General features: G+C 49.2%; 1 protein-coding gene across 5 annotated transcripts in view; it reads left to right on the forward strand.

Annotated features, from left to right (window-relative positions):
- Positions 1 to 15,440, forward strand: part of Arntl (aryl hydrocarbon receptor nuclear translocator like) — a 99,962-nt gene that overhangs the window by 42,779 nt on the left and 41,743 nt on the right. The window contains exon 1 of one of the 5 annotated variants that reach the window (XM_029538759.1): positions 10,691 to 10,712. The exons of 3 other annotated variants lie outside the window; for them this stretch is intronic. The gene's annotated coding sequence lies outside the window, so the exon portion shown is untranslated. Of the gene's footprint in view, positions 1 to 10,690; positions 10,713 to 11,171; positions 11,348 to 15,440 lie in introns of those variants that run through there. One more of the 5 variants, XM_029538756.1, reaches the window with a different exon arrangement.

The following is a 15,440-nucleotide window of genomic DNA, read 5'->3' on the forward strand; positions in this document are numbered from 1 at the left end:
GAAGAGGCAAAGGCCAAAGTGAAGCAGTAGCCATCAGCCAGGAGAAGAACAATGAGGGGAGGAATGGTTCTGGTGAATGTGGGAAGTTGTTACCAAAACTGTGGGACTAGATTACAGTCGAATGGAGCAAAGGATGGAGAAATGGAGGGGCTTGAACTGCCCTGCCAGGGCTTCGGCAGATCCAACTGTGGGCAGTTCCAGCAGCCTCACTCAGTGGAATTTTAGCCAGCCTAGCCAGAGAGTCTCCTAATGACACCAGATGTTGCCAGATGGCAAACGGAGTACCTGGGTGTCCCCAGAGTCATTTCTGTGCCTTCTTTTTCTCTCTCCATGTCTGACACCCACAGCCACTCTCAAGTGACTGAGACTATGTGAATGACCAGAAACAAGTACAGGAAATACTTGGGAAATAGCCCACAAGCTGTAGTTCAGGAAATATATTTTTTTCTTGAATTGTATTGTTTCAATACAAACAACATTTGTTGGCAAATAGTCCCTAGTTCTACATTTATTTTTAGTTTTATAGTTTATAAAGGCAGCAGTGTTCTCTAGGAGCCCACTGTTGGAGTAGGACTCTCTTCTCCACCGCCCTCCCTGATTGTTCCTGGTCTTTTCTCTGTTGTAGGAACTTGCTTTGTACATGTGGGCCCAGAAGGTACCCACTGGTAAGACCCAGGGTGTGTCTGTGGTATGTGGTGAAGCAGTGGGGAGAAGCGGGAGGTGAGAGGATGCTGTAAGTAAAGACAGGGTCCTGGCTTCCAGGGCCCCTCGGAGCACGTGAGACAGGCTGGCCTTCTGCTTTGCACCTGAGCCCCTCCACCATCAGCCAGTAAGTGAGGCTGACTTGAAGTCCCCCAGGTGGAAAGTCAACAGAATGATGTCCTAGCCCAGGCCTCACTCTGATGCTGCCCCAGCACCCCAGTGGTTATTTAGGAAATGTGTTTGGTTCTTTGAACCGTCGCTGGTCACTGGTGCTGATTGCAGAAAGTGAAAGCCCGAGGGAGGGCTGTGTGTGCCACTGCCAGTCCAAAGTCCACCCTGCTTTCCTTAGGCCTCCCGGCCGCACCCTTGCCATCAGTACTTTCATGGTTTATTGAAGCAATAGGTGCTTCAGTGGAAGGGGCATCCGAGGTCACTTTCCCTGGCCCCGGACTGGTACAGGCAGGCCTGCCTGTGTGGCACATGATGGACCATCTTATGGCCTCAGGCACCTAACCACCAGACATCCCACTCCCTCTTCCGGACACCGCTGGCACGTAGACGTTTTTTCTTTCTTCTGACCTCCAGTCTGCTTGCCAGTGTTCCCTCCGTGACCTACTTTTGCCCCTTGCAGCCACCCAGAACGAAGATCTGTAGGCCCGGCATGGCTCCACTTCACAAGCAGGAGAACCCGGCTCCTAGTCTCATGTCCCTCCTTCTCTATTCTTATGTGTCTCTCTAACCATCCCTTTCTGAGCTATCTTATGTGCATATGTGTGTATCTCTGTGTGGTTATGAGCACGTGAGCGCAGATGCCAGCAGCAGACAGAAGAGCCAGAGTTAGAGGTAACTGCGAGTCACCCAGTGTGGGTCCTGGGAACCAAACTTGGGTCCTCTGCAAAGCTGTAGTTTGCACTTACTTTAGTTAAGGTCTTATGGCTGAGAACAGACCCCATGAGCAAGGCAACTCTTCTAAGGATGACATTTCATTGGGGCTGGCTTACAGGTTCAGAGGTTCAGTCCATGATCATCATGGTGGGAGCATGGCAGCATCCAGGCAGGCATGGTGCAGGAGGAGCTGAGAGCTCTCCATCTTCATCTGAAGGCTGTTAGTAGAAGACTGACTTCCAGGCAGCTAGGATGAGGGTCTCAAAGCCCATGCCCATAGTGACACACCTACTTCCACAAGGCTACATCTCCAAATAGTGCCAACTCCCTGGGCCAAGCATATTCAAACCACGACAGCACTCTTAACTGCTGAGCCATCTTTCTGACCCCTTTGGGGGGGAAATATATATATATTTCATATATGTGCCTGTATGTGGGTATAGACCTCTAGCCATTCTTTGAGTGACTTGCAGTCAGTCTGATATTAACGAGGTGGTAAGTGTGCACTTGCCTTGTGCGTTCAGTGTTCCAAGCGTCTTCCTCAGGTTCTTGTACTTGAGTACACACTGGCAGGAGCCTCATTTCACTAGGGAGGAACTGGAGGTGCACGGAAGGGATCAGAGTTGGAGTTGGGCCCCTGGCAGTGACTTCTGAGCCTATGCTATGAGCTCTGGTGCTCCAGTAACCTACAGTCTTCTCTCTTGTGCTAAAAATAAATCCATAAGTAGCCTTGGGATGGCCTTGCTTGACTTCTTTTACAAGAAGTCATTTGGCAGGAACCAGAGTTGAGCCCTTTTCCATGAATCCTCTTCAGAGTTTGTTTTGATAGAAAGGCTGCAAGGGCCGAGGCCTCTGCTGTCAGCAGCAGTGGGGTCATGCTGGCTCAGCCAGGTCTCACAAGACGCTTGAGGCGATGGGATTAGGTCAAGGTGAAGATATGGGTTGGGTGGGATAGACAGCGGGCCTCTTTTAAAGTGGCTACTCACAGCCTTCGTGTCTGACGTCGGATAGCAGAGAACAGTGTCTACAAACCTCTAACACAGTGTTCAGTCTCACGGAGCAACCTGGCTATGTCCAGGCAGGGGGATTCGATGGCCACCAATCTCGTAAATGCCTTAATGTGGGAGGCAGGAGTTCTGTGTGCCTTTCCTGCAGTGGCTCGGCCACTCAAGCCCTGCCCAAGTGTAGGCAAAAGCTTCGAAGGGAGCTTTGTTCCCTGTGTCGGGCTAGAGGCTGACAGGACGGGACGAGGCCCTCTTACTCTTGGTGAGCTGCTTCCCGTGTGATCCAGTCAGGTTAATAGATATCAGCCTCCACGAGGGCCCTGAGACCTGCATAGAAAATAGCTTGAAGCAGTCCGTGAGGGCTGGGTAAGGTCTGCCTGTCAGTCCCCACAGTGGATTCCAGGGAAGAGAGAGGAGTCACCTCCCTGAAATGCTGTGTCTTCACTGGAAAGATGAGGTCGACAGAGCGCTACCTGTAGCAAAAAGCTGACTGCGTACTATGGAAAATGCCTGACACAGTGTCTGGTGCTTCTAGAGTAAATATTTGCTTGGTGACTTCCTTCTTCCTCCATGAGCCCTTCCTCTTCCTCCTTCTCTTCTAATCCTGTCAGCTTCTTATTTTTCTGTTTGGCTTTGGATAAATATCTGAATTTCTAGGCCTTTCCTGTCATTTGAAAAAAAGAGGGCTGTAGTATGAAGGTCTGAGTGGGCGACACGTCCCCTGGAGGGCATTTGGGAAATGCGTGGGTAGGTTGGTAGGTACTGTGAGCAGACAAGGCCTTCTGTGGGAAGGATAATCCTTCCAGAAGGCAGGATAGTCCATCCACACAGCTGCCGAATGTGCAGTGGGCTTTCCTGTCTGTGATCTGAGCCTGGAGCCGGACTTCATGCTACACAAAAGTGAATAATTTCTGCATGTTTTAAATTTATACCGAATTTTATGTGTAGTGGTGATTTATAAAAAGTTCCTGTGTTTCATTATGCTGTGCATTAGTAATGTCCCATGCGTAGATGTGTTTATATATTAACTTGGGTATTTTGTTAACCAAATTTAATTCAGTTTTCACTTGTATTACATATAGGGAGTATTCCTGACTATAAATAAGTTTCTCCTGGTTATATTATTGACAGATTTTGTTTTAAGAGAGTGAAAGACGTGGGAAATATTTGTGCGAATGTTAGGTGTGGTCAATCCTAGCACTTGGAAAGCAAAGGCAGGCCATCACAAGTTCAAGGACAGCTTGGGCCACATATACATAGTAAGACCCTGTCTCAATAAAAGAGTAAATAGACCAGGACAAAGATGATGTCGCCAGGCTGCTAGCTGAAGACACCAGTGTCTATATTTTTAATATAGGTTATAAAAATAAAGTGCTGGAAGATCTAAAAAACAAAAGAGTAAATAAACAAACAAAAATACACACACAAATTGTGTATGGCTTCTTCGAAAGCAGGAAAGGAATGAGCACATGTGTGCATAGTCTCATGGTACACCATACTTTATGAAGTACACATGTACACTCATGGTACACCATACTTTATGAAGTACACATGTACACTCATGGTACACTATACTTTATGAAGTAATTGAGGAAGCCTTAGGTCAGACTTGAAATAAAAAGAAATGTTCTGATTTCTCTGAGCAATGTCCTTTTACAAAGCATATGCAGGAGATTCCGAATACCTGGTGGTGCCCATTGTTAGCCAGAGAAGATGTTCTGATATCCTCTGGCCCTTTACAATTGTATGGTCTCAGAGCCTGGAACAGCCCAGCCTCATCTCTGCTCATCTCTGCCCCGTCTGTTACACATTCGTGTTGTAACATCCGGTGGAGGGTGTTTTGTTTTGTTTTGTTTTCCCTCCCAGAAAGGAAGACCTGCCTGCTCCCCTCTTTCCCTGGTTTGTTTGGATGGGCTTGCCCTCTTTCTGCCTGCATCCCAGCATAGACTCAGCTGTGTGCAGACCTGAGCAGGGGGAGGTGGGCTCCCGAGCCTATCCCAGCACAGTGGTAGTGCTGACCCTTTTTCACGCTGACCCTTTTGTCTATAAACCTAAAGTCTTTGTGATGAGGACAAGCTCTGGCCACAAAACCTGTGTTGTCAGGAAGCCTGAGGCCTCTAGCATTTATTGCACTGAGCTTTCGACAAGGCCCCCATCTGGTGGAGCCGGTCATGAGGATTGTCTGTCCCTTGTTGCTCTATTCTTGCATCTTCCTTTTCACACTGAAGATAGCAATAGGCTTGCAGCTGATCCCCAATCTAACAGTCAGACATATTAGGTTCAAAATGGACAAAGCACCAAAAGATGGAACCACTCACTACTCATTGTCTCAGCCCCAAAGACAATTCCTGTTAACATTTTACTAAATGTTACTACACTAATAATTCATGTTTAACACACAGAGATGGAAAATCAACTCTTTGTAGTAAAACAGTTCACTCATCTCACCAATTGGGTCACTATTCTGGTGATGCTCACTGCATCGTCTTTAGCTAAGTAATGAGGTTAGGAATAGTGCATACGTAATCTGTCCTTTTTAGACTTGACATTTACAGGAATATTTCCTAAGTTGTTTGCTCTTCAGCAATAATTTTAATAGTTGTTGTAATATCTCATCTTAAATATACCCATAATTTTATTTAAAAAAATATTGTGTATGTGTATGTAGTACCCACAGAGGCCAGAAGAGGGCATCAGAGTTGTAAGTTGCCAGTCATGAGAGCCATCTCTCCAGCCACATAACCCAAAGCTTAACTTCTCTGTAGTTATTTAGATGTTTTTGATCATGGATTATAAAGCTATAAGAAAATCCCTGTACATCCATTGATGTGTGTTCACTAAGTGAATACTGTGTGCCATGTGATATCTTTAGACGGAACAGCTAATTTAAACAAGAAATTATCTGGGCTGAGCTAGGTATGGTGGGTGACACATGCCTTTCATCTCAGCACTTAGGAAGCTGAGGCGGGCTTATCTTTGTGAATCTTAGGCCAGCCTGGTACATGCTAGCTGGAACTGCATAGTGAGATCTTGTCTGAAAAGAAATTATTTGGGCAAACAGATGACACACCACTACTGCTGTGGCTGCCACCACCACCACCACCTCCACTACTACCATCCCCTCCCCATTTTTATTGTTTTTGAAATAGACTCTATGTTGCCCTGGCTATCCTGGAGATCACTATGTAGATCAGGCTGACCACAGACACACAAAGATCCACCTGCCTCTGCTTCCCAGTGCTGGCATTAAAGGTGTGTGCCACCGTACCTATCATGGAATAACCCTTTTTAAAGGTCGGTACATACATGTAGTGTCAAATTTCTTTACAACTGTCTACACAAGTTTACTTACACTCTGTCTGATGGTGGATTGACTTGCTTTTCAAAACAATATTTATTTTTATATTATATGTATTGTTTCCATGTAGTGCCTGGCCATAGAAGTTAGAAATCGGAGTTATAGACAGTTGTAAGCTGCCGGGGACTGAACCCATATGCGCTGCAAAAGCAGCGCCTGCTCTTAACTGCCTTCCCTCCAGCCCTTGACCTGGTTTTTGATCTTATCTTCACTGATACCAATTTTATTTTTAAAATGTATTCTTTGCTAATAAAGGCAGAGAAAGGGGCCTGGCGGTGGTGGCACACGCCTTTAATCCCAGCACTTGGAAGGCAGAGGCAGGTGGATCTCCTGAGTTTGAGGTCAACCTGCTCTACAGAGTTCTGGGACATCCAGGGCTACCCAGAGAAACCCTGTCTTGAAAAACAAAGGCAAAACAAACAAAACTCACTTTGACCTGAGGAGGGTGGAGGCGGTTTCCTGTTTTGTTTTTTTTTCCCTTTGCATTTTATCGTCTGTAATTTCCTGTTCCGATCCTTTGCTTATTTTCCCATTAGCGTTTTTTTGCCATTTTGTAGCTTTGATGGGAGACTTTAGACTCTTTTCTCTTTCACAGTCCTAGCAAAGATCACAGAGGGTCGGGCAGGCCTGGCGCCCCTGGTGAAGGGGGGTTGGGGATGTGGGGGTGTGGGGTGTGGGGGGTGGCAGACAGTTACTGAGCTTGCTCTAAGGGAGAAGGAAGAAGCTTCCTCCAGGGCATAGAATAGAAGCCCGCATTGTGATCCTGTGTTCAACATTCTCAGAAAAATACTCGAATTACAACCCAGACAGAGCCTTAGACCCAGAATATTCCCCTGCCGTGACCAATTCTCAAAAGAGAGAGAGAGAGAGAGAGAGAGAGAGAGAGAGAGAGAGAGAGAGAGAGAAAAGTAAAGTAAAGAAAAGAAAAGAAAAGAAAAGAAAAGAAAAGAAAAGGCAACAAAATTGCAAGATGTTTTGTGTGTCCCCCCCCCCCCAATTTCTTTCAAAGGAAAGAAACAAGTGAAAAAAAGCAGGCTGCTTCTGTTTCCTTTGAGAAGAACTCAGCAGGGGTGGGATTCATTCAGACCTACCTGTTGGTAGAGAAGACCCCTGGAGTCCTGGTTAGATTAAGTGGTCACAAGGTGCACATTGTGCTTACAGAGCAGGCAAGGGGCCAAGTGCATGTTGGAAAGTTCCATTCATGTAGAGATGGAAAGCTAATCTGGTTAACCTTTGGTTAACTGTTCCTTCAGACAGGTCTGCTCCTTCCCCAGTGCCCTGGTAAATTCCTGGGTCTGGCAGCCTGACAGCTTGGGCAGAGGTGGGGGTGAGCCTGCCCTGCCCTCTGCTACCACTTGGGACAGAGCTCTTTCCCAGCTTGGATTTGCTGAGTCACTGAAGCAGCGAGCCTGTGTGGTCCTGGCTGTGCTGCTGGGCATTTCTGGGCTCCCGCTCCTGGTCCATCCCCGTTTGTGCGGGTTGCACAACAGAGAGGTTGTAACCTCTCTGTTATGGTGCTGTCTTCTATGGTGTTGATAAATGGTATCACCTCCAGGTCGTCTAAAGGCCCAGTGAGATGTCAGGGCTGCCCATGGCCTAGGAACCTGCTTGCTGTTCCTGATGGGAGGTGGTGACCATTCAGAAGGGCAGGAGACCCTCGGCTAGTGTTTCACAACTCCACACAGCACTGTGCACTCTTGGTACAGCTCAGACATGTAGGCTTCTAACACAGCTTAAACCAGCGGCTCCAGTCCTGCATGCTGGAAGACAAGGCCTCTCTTCCTCCAGCCTTCATGTGGATGCATTCCTGGCAAATGGGTTTCAGGGTGGATTTTACCCCACCACCCCCCTTTGGCTGTAGGTCAAAGACTGAGTGTCTCCCTGTCCCATGTCTAGGCATTCAGGAAATAATATTCCTCGTTTTTCCAGAATACTCACAGAAGTCCCCAGCCCACCATGCACTCAGCCCTTGGTCCTAAAATTGCCCACACGTGGCCTGACACAAGCGCCGGCATGGACGTGCATGTAAGACCAGTCTTTCCTTCCCCTCCCCGCCCCCACCTTACTACCTTTACCTCAACCACCCTGTCATACCTTAGCACCCCCAAACAAAAACGAAACAAAACAAATACAAAGGGTCTTTTCTCACTCTCTGCTACAGCCTGACTTAAAAATGTAAGTGTGGTTGCTGGACATGGTGGTACATACCTGCAATCCCAGCAATCGGGAGACAGGCAGGAGGATTACCACAAGTTCTAGCCAGCCTGAGCTATAGAGTAAGTCCCAGGCCACACTAAGGTGTAGCATGAGACCCTGTCAGAACAACCCCCACCGGGCCCCCAAACTTAAGTGGAACTACCTGCTTCTCCGAGTCCAGCTTGGCTCTCTGCTCTCACCCTGATGATGTCCTAGCATTTGTGTCCCTTGGGCTGCTGTTATCTCTGTATTGCCCCAGCCACCCTCTCACCTCCTGTCTGCCTTGCCTCCCCAGGCTGTCTTGCCCTTCTCCCCTTATGCCCGCCTCCACCCCCAGCACATTTACCGCAGCAGCCCAACATCCAATATAATTTAATTGCTCACTTCCTTTGCATACCGCCCTGGCCAGCCTGTGTATCAAATGAGGACAAGGGGTAGTGTCCCTGCTCCATACCAGCACCTCTGTGAAGGACAGTTCCTGGCACTTAGATGCATTCAGCAAATATTTGTTGAGAGTTCAATGACTGATCGTGGTCCAGCCTTCGAACAGTGTCTTCACTGTTACAGAGACACCCCAGAGTGAGGTTTGGTGGCCACATGCCTTATGGATGGGGAAGCTTGCTTCCTCTAACAAACCTGTCACCACAGAAGTCACCTGGTTCATTCAGGTGCTTGGCAGTGTATAGGGTGGGATGCTGGAAGGTTTTGGGGGTGCTTGGATGGGATATGAGGGACCTTGTACTTCCTGAGCATGGGCTACTGCATTGCCCAGAGCCCTCTGTAGCAGTAATTGCTATCGCCGGCAGTGCACCTGAGGGCCTTGTTCTCCTCTCAGGGAGACTCTGACTCAGAGCTCCGAAATCTCTCCACCCAGCTCGCTGAGTTTCCACTGGCTGGTCCCTACCATGCCAGCCCCACGCTTCCAAATTCCCACGGCCTTTTTGGGTGCACATCAGGCAAACCCACGCTTTGCCATTGAACCTTTCTCTCTAAAACCCAGTTGAGGTGCCATGTGAAGGAAAACACCACAGAAACGGAGTTCAGAATCACTGGTAATTCAATCGCTGGGCGCATCAACTAGCATCCTTATGTATAAGCCATTCTAAGTTAAATCCTCTGGTAGCAGATCCTGGCAGATTTACCATCTAAACCAGGGGCCACGTGTAGCTACATCTTGTCGTCCAAAAGCTCATCTCTTTCTCCTGCCTCTTCTCTTCCTCCCTCCAACCCGGAAGCCCTGCCCACTCACCCAGAGATTCCTTTCTTTATTCCTTAGAAGGGTCACTTCACTCCTCACTCCTCACTCCAGGCTGCTCCGCAGGGGAAGCTGAATTAGCATCAAAATACAAACAGCACCAGGGCTATCCACAGCAGCCCTCTCCTATGGTGGGGGTTCAGCCCACCACAAGGCAGCCATCAGTCTCCTGGATCTCCCTCCTTCCTTCCTTCCTTCCTTCCTTCCTTCCTTCCTTCCTTCCTTCCTTCCTTCCTTCCTGTTTGTCCCTCTTCTCTAGGAAACCACTGCTCTTGCTGTCTCTAGCTTCTCCTAGAATTCTGTTGCTGCCACCCTCTGATGAGCTTCTGGATTTTTCTGGTCCCCACTTGCCTTCAGGGCCTCCTGTCCGTGCTTCACACAAGCTCAGGGGAGTTTGAAAAGTCTATGTTTTTCTTGGTGTGCCCCATGTTTGGAATACTGTTGTAAAGAGCTGACCTGCTCCAGGTTCCTGTCTCCAGACTCCCCACAGTTGCTCCTGTTACTCAGTCCCAGTCCCTCCCCTTCTGGTGGAGTAGGTAGCCAGACTTGCCCAGTGCTTTTCTTATGTTAAAACCCGCCAGCCATCGAGGAGGAGCACCCCCCCCTGGGGGGGGGGAGGAACCACCCTCCTAGTGACCACTCAGCCCTCAGTGGCAGAGGTGAGATTTTTTATATTTATATTTATTTTTGAGACAGTCTTTCTCTGTGTAGACCTGGCTGACCTGGACTCTTCTGCCTTTGAACTCAGAGATGCCTCCAGATGGCTGAGATTAAAGGTGCCTGACATGCCACCATGCTTGACAGTCAGAGGTGACCAGGAGGCCCACACTGCCCACCATCCTGTTATTCCTGTCCCCACTCACTCAGCATCTTGTGACCCTGTACCCGTCCCTTCCTACAGTGGTCTAGTTCGCCCACTTGCTGAGGAGTTAGAAGAGGGGCCAGCCCTGGATGCATGCTGCATCCTGCTGTCCCAGGGGACTTTCTGCTTTGCAGTCCTCCCCAAACCCCTTGTCCGTCTGTCCTCAGAACCCCCTTACACACTTTGTATGTGGTGCAAAGCGGCAGGTTCTGTCATGGAAGCCTGCTCTGCTGAGTGTCCCTCGGATGTGGTCTCAGCGTTTGATAGGCCCATCCCCACCCACCTGCCGGCTAGCGGCCACCGGTCAGAGACACAGAGGGCCGCAGGCTTGTCCTCTTGCTCTCCCTCATGCTAGCATCTCTCCTCTGCCAACCAATAACAATAGTGCATTCTTTTGTTTCCTTAGAACAAGATACAGATGTTTTCCAGAATTTTCTTCAACCTCAGGCAGTAAGTTTTTTTTTTTTGTTTTTTTTGTTTTTTTTTTGATGAAGACTCTTTTTTCCCCCCCTGGAGTCTTTAGAACCAGGCTCTCTTCCCCTTGAAGTGCTCAAAAACAAAGCAACAGACAGACTACAGTAGAAAGGAAGCAGGGGTCCGGTGACAGGTCTTCAGTCAGCAGGCCTTGGACATGACTCCTGTATCTTCCATGGTACCCCGAGGCTCCTTCCCTGTGCCTCTTCTGAATGTAGAGGCAGAGGCATGGTGAGGCTGGGTTAGGGTCATTTCTTCCCAGAAAGAAGGTGGCCAGGATAGAGGGGTGCAACTGACAGAGCACACCTGGGCATCTCCTCACAGCAGGCTCTGGGATGTGGAGAACAGGGCCCCAAGGAGCTCAGTTTTCTCATCTTCATGCCGCTGTTATTCTCCAGAGAGCACAGACTGACTCTGGGGTCCAGGCTGGTAGAAAAAGCTGTGGGGCGGAGTACTGGTTCCAGATGCTCAGGGAGTGGGCCACGTGTATGAAGACCCAGAGACCAACGATCATAACTGCCAGGGTGGGAGACCAGAGGCCTCGCAAGTGAACGAATGGGACCAGAACTTCAGAACCTGGGTGATAACTGAACAGCAGCCACAGGCCACAGGTAGTAGTTCCGGGGAGGGACTCCAATCCATGTGGTTTATAGAGCATTTTCTTTCAGTGTGTACTGTCAAAACCTTGGCTGTTCAAAAAACCCAACCCAACCAACCAACCAACCAAACAAACAAACAAACCAAAAACTTGGTTTGCCAGGCATCGGGTGCTGCCTTTAATCCCAGCACTCAGGAAGCAGAGGCTGGCGGATCTTTCTGAGTTCAAGGCCAGCCTGGACTACAGATTGAGTCCAGGACAGCCAGGGCTCTTTTACATAGAGAAAACCTGTCTCAAAAACATCAGCAACAACAATAAAACCAAAACCAAAGCAGTTTATAGATGCATGTATCCGGAGAAGTAGAAACTCCACTGTCCCTGGACATCACACTCTGGAGGGGAACTTTAAAGGGGGGACTCACTAAAGGGGAGAGGACCTTAAAGGTCCAAGAATCCCTTCAATGTCCCACAGAATAGATGCTCTGTGGCAGAACTTTCAGCAGGGCTGTTTTGGAGAAGTTTGTATATACTTTCATTTTTAAACTGTGTGTGTGTGTGTGTGTGTGTGTGTGTATGATGTACATGTGGAAGTAAGAAGTTGGTATCAGATATCTTCCTTGATTATCTTTCACCTTAATTTTTGAGGCAGGATCTCTTCATTAGCCTGGAATTCACTGATTATCTAGACTGACTGGCCCGCAAGCTCCCAGGGTCTGTCTGTCCTCACTCACCCTCACTACCACTGTGTGACTATGTTTGACCCCCTCATTATTCCCCCAGCTACTGTGTGACTACGTTCGACCTTTTACACAGGTGCTGGGGGTAGGAGGGGTGTCTAAACTCAAGGACCTTGTGCTTGTGCAGCACACACTTGCCTGGCTGAGCCATCTCTGCACCCAACACACATTTACTTGTTCGGTACCCAAACATATGGCAGACAGGACTACTTGTAAAACCCCAACCTTTGTCAGGTTACTCCCTCTGACTTAGTTTCCTCTGTAACATGGGACAGAACATTAGCCTTCGTGATGGCCACGGAGGAAATAATAAATAGCTCATACAAAGGGCTTGTTACCTGGCAGGTGTAATACAGCTCACTGAAGAGGCAGGGACTACAGGCGTGTAGGTTGGGAGCCCATGGGACACAAAGGCCAGGCCCTGTGCCCAGTGTTATGTTGCCGGTGTGTGTTGGACCCGTGGCTCAAATGCCTGATGGGCTTGAGTTTTGAAACCTGACTACCATCTCCCATCTGAAGATGTTCTGTAAATCCCACTTTTATAGAGGCCCTTAAAGGAGAAGGCAGTGAAGCAAGGCAGTGATGGTGCATGCCTTTAAGCCTAGCACTTGGGAGGCAGAGGCAGGCGGATTTCTGAGTTCGAGGCCAGCCTAGTATACAGAGTGAGTTCCAGGATAGCCGGGCAGCCAGGGCTACACAGAGAAACCCTGTCCTGAAAAACCAATAAAAAATAAAATAAAATAAAATAAATAAATAAATAAATAAATAAAAAAAAAAGAAGGCAGTGCCCTTCTGGGTGTCTCCTGGATACTTGAAGGGGAGCTGGTGTTCCTAAGACTCAGGTCACTGTGGTCCCTTTTCTCACAGTGGGAAATGATCACCTCTATGGCTGCTTGTCCTCTCAGTTATTCATGTGACATTCTGACTGCTCCACCTTCATCCTGGGCTGCTTGAGTTTGGACTCAGCTGTCTGTTGGGTTTAGGTACTCCCCACACCCATGCCACTGGAGGGCTGTATGTCCAAGCCAAGACCAGGAGTTTTGTCTAGATGCCTGATGGTAGGATGGGTGGGGTAGAGTGGGAGTGGGTGGGGTGGGGTGGTTAGGGGGCCTGGGGGCAGGCAGAGAAACCCTAGCTTACTCTCATTTTACTCGTCTGGGAGAACTAAGGCAAAGGCTACAGGTACATGTGTTGGAGCATGCCTTGCAGGAAATTATAGACCAGACTGGTCTGTGAGGCCAGTCTAGCCTGTGGCTTCTCCCTAGAGCCCTGGCTTTCTGGATTAGCCCTCAGCGCCATACAAAAGTGGAATTCTGTGAACTTTCCTCCTTCCAATGTATCAGAGGGCTTTTTTTTGACAAAGGGAAGCCTTGTCTTTCTTCACACAGAACCCTGTATTCACAAGTCCAGCCCCATAGCTCCAAGTATGATCTCATTTATGTTCAACCTCAGGGTTTCTGAGCACTTTGTGCTACTGGTGGGACTGGGCATACAAGTGCCAGAAACGATCTGTCCCCAGGACCTGCAGAGCCGGTGTTTTTCAGAGTAAATATTCTATGCTCCTTAACATCCACCCAGCCAACACCTGTAACACCTGCTCCTTGGCCCCACCCCTTCACCTTCAATAGCCTGCCACACCCACACACACCAATAAGCTAATAATTATTTTCTCCTCCATTCTTCTCATAAAGAACTAAGACACTGGGCTGCCACCTGCTGGAATCTTGTTGTAATGGCACCTTAAGTGCACCAGCCCCTCCTGGAGTTGGGTAGTGTGCTGGGCAGCTGCCACCTGCTGCACTTTCTTGCTGTCCTATATTTATTTAAACACTCCATCTTTCCAACTACACTGAAAGAGTCTTGAGGATTTCCACTGTGGCTGTATTGACCTGGCTTCTGCCAGAGGTGACAGAAGAGCTTGCTGAGTAACCCTAGTAGAAATGTTGGTTGCCTTAGGTTCAGGGGATTGGCTTCAATTGGTGAATGTTCTCTGAACTTAGAGGTTGCTAAGCAACGTTTCTGAATTCTTCAGAGCCTGTCAGTGTCAGGGGCTATGGGGCAGGGCACGCGATGAGGGACTGGCAGAGGGGATAGGGCCCCATCAGCTTCTGGCCTGTTCAAAGCTCCCATCTTCAGAACACATCAGAGCAACTGAGCGAGTACCAAGGCAGACTGACCTCATGCAGTAGAGAGCAGGCTCCCCAGCTCGCTCGCTCGCTCGCTCGCTCGGGAGGGCTGCCCTCGGGACACAGCACCCCTGGGGTGGGCTCCTGGGAGTGTAGGTGTGCAGAGGTAGCAGTGAGAATGAGGTCCTTCCCAGGAGCTCTGGGCTGGACAGGGCGGTCATGGCTCTCTCTCATCCTACCCTGCTATTAGACCACATAATCAAAAACTTCATGCATCTCTTAGCAGAGCTCCATCGAGCAGTCACTCTGTGGGGGATGCCTAGGGAAAGAGGAAGTTGGGTCTTCACTGGGCTCCATTTAAAGAGAGATGCCTCGTTTACAAAGCCTGTTTCCTCAGAGGCACTGGTCTGCAGTGCTACACACTCCTCAGGAGTCCTGCATCGCTCCACCCTGGTCTCAGAAGACACTCTTCTGTCCCTGGGCCTGTCCTCATGTGCTAGGTCATAGACTTCTGGGGTTATCCACTCAAGGCTGTTTCCCTCTTGACCCTGGCTGCCAGCAAGCTCAGAGTGGACATGCTTGTTCTTTTCCTATGACTTTTCTGGACTAAGGTTTGCTCTGGTGTCGGCTCCCTCCATCCCATCCCCAGCACTGCTTGTTTCTGTATTTGCTTTGTCTTTAAATTTTGCTTTTGGGGATGGATTTTAGCAGAAGGGTCAGCAAGCAGTAAAGCCGGGTGCCTACCCCGGCTTGCAGTCCCCACTTTCTGGCCATACATCCTGATCAAGGTGACTCTGCTTGTCAGTTCTTTATTCCTCCCTTGGAGAGGTGGGTCATGACCACCGTGACTGAGTCGGTTGTTGTAAAGGTCAATCGTGTCCAGGCCTGGCTGCCCTGTGGCTCTAGGGCCTGAAAAGCTTCACTAACAATGGGACTAACTCTCAGGGGATTTCTGGGATAGAAGGGGCTGCTGGGGTGCAGGCATTTCAGCTCTGAGATGGAGAGTTTCAAGGAAAGCAGATGGACTGGTCATTCTAGTTAGCTCTCCACCTTCTCTCTCCTCACACTGCCCCCCTCCCTGCCGCCCCCCCCACTGCCCCCTGTTGCTATGGTAGGTGTCCTGGTAGGCTGCAGCTCGGACCACTGCTGCTTCTGCTGCTGTTGACTGCTGAGACTAAGGCCCTGCTGTGTTTGCAGCTGACAGCACAGTCAGCTGTGGGGCCACTTCTGCAGCTTGGCCTGC

Source organism: Mus pahari, chromosome 1 (assembly GCF_900095145.1).
Source record: "Mus pahari chromosome 1, PAHARI_EIJ_v1.1, whole genome shotgun sequence".
Lineage (NCBI taxonomy): Eukaryota > Metazoa > Chordata > Mammalia > Rodentia > Muridae > Mus > Mus pahari.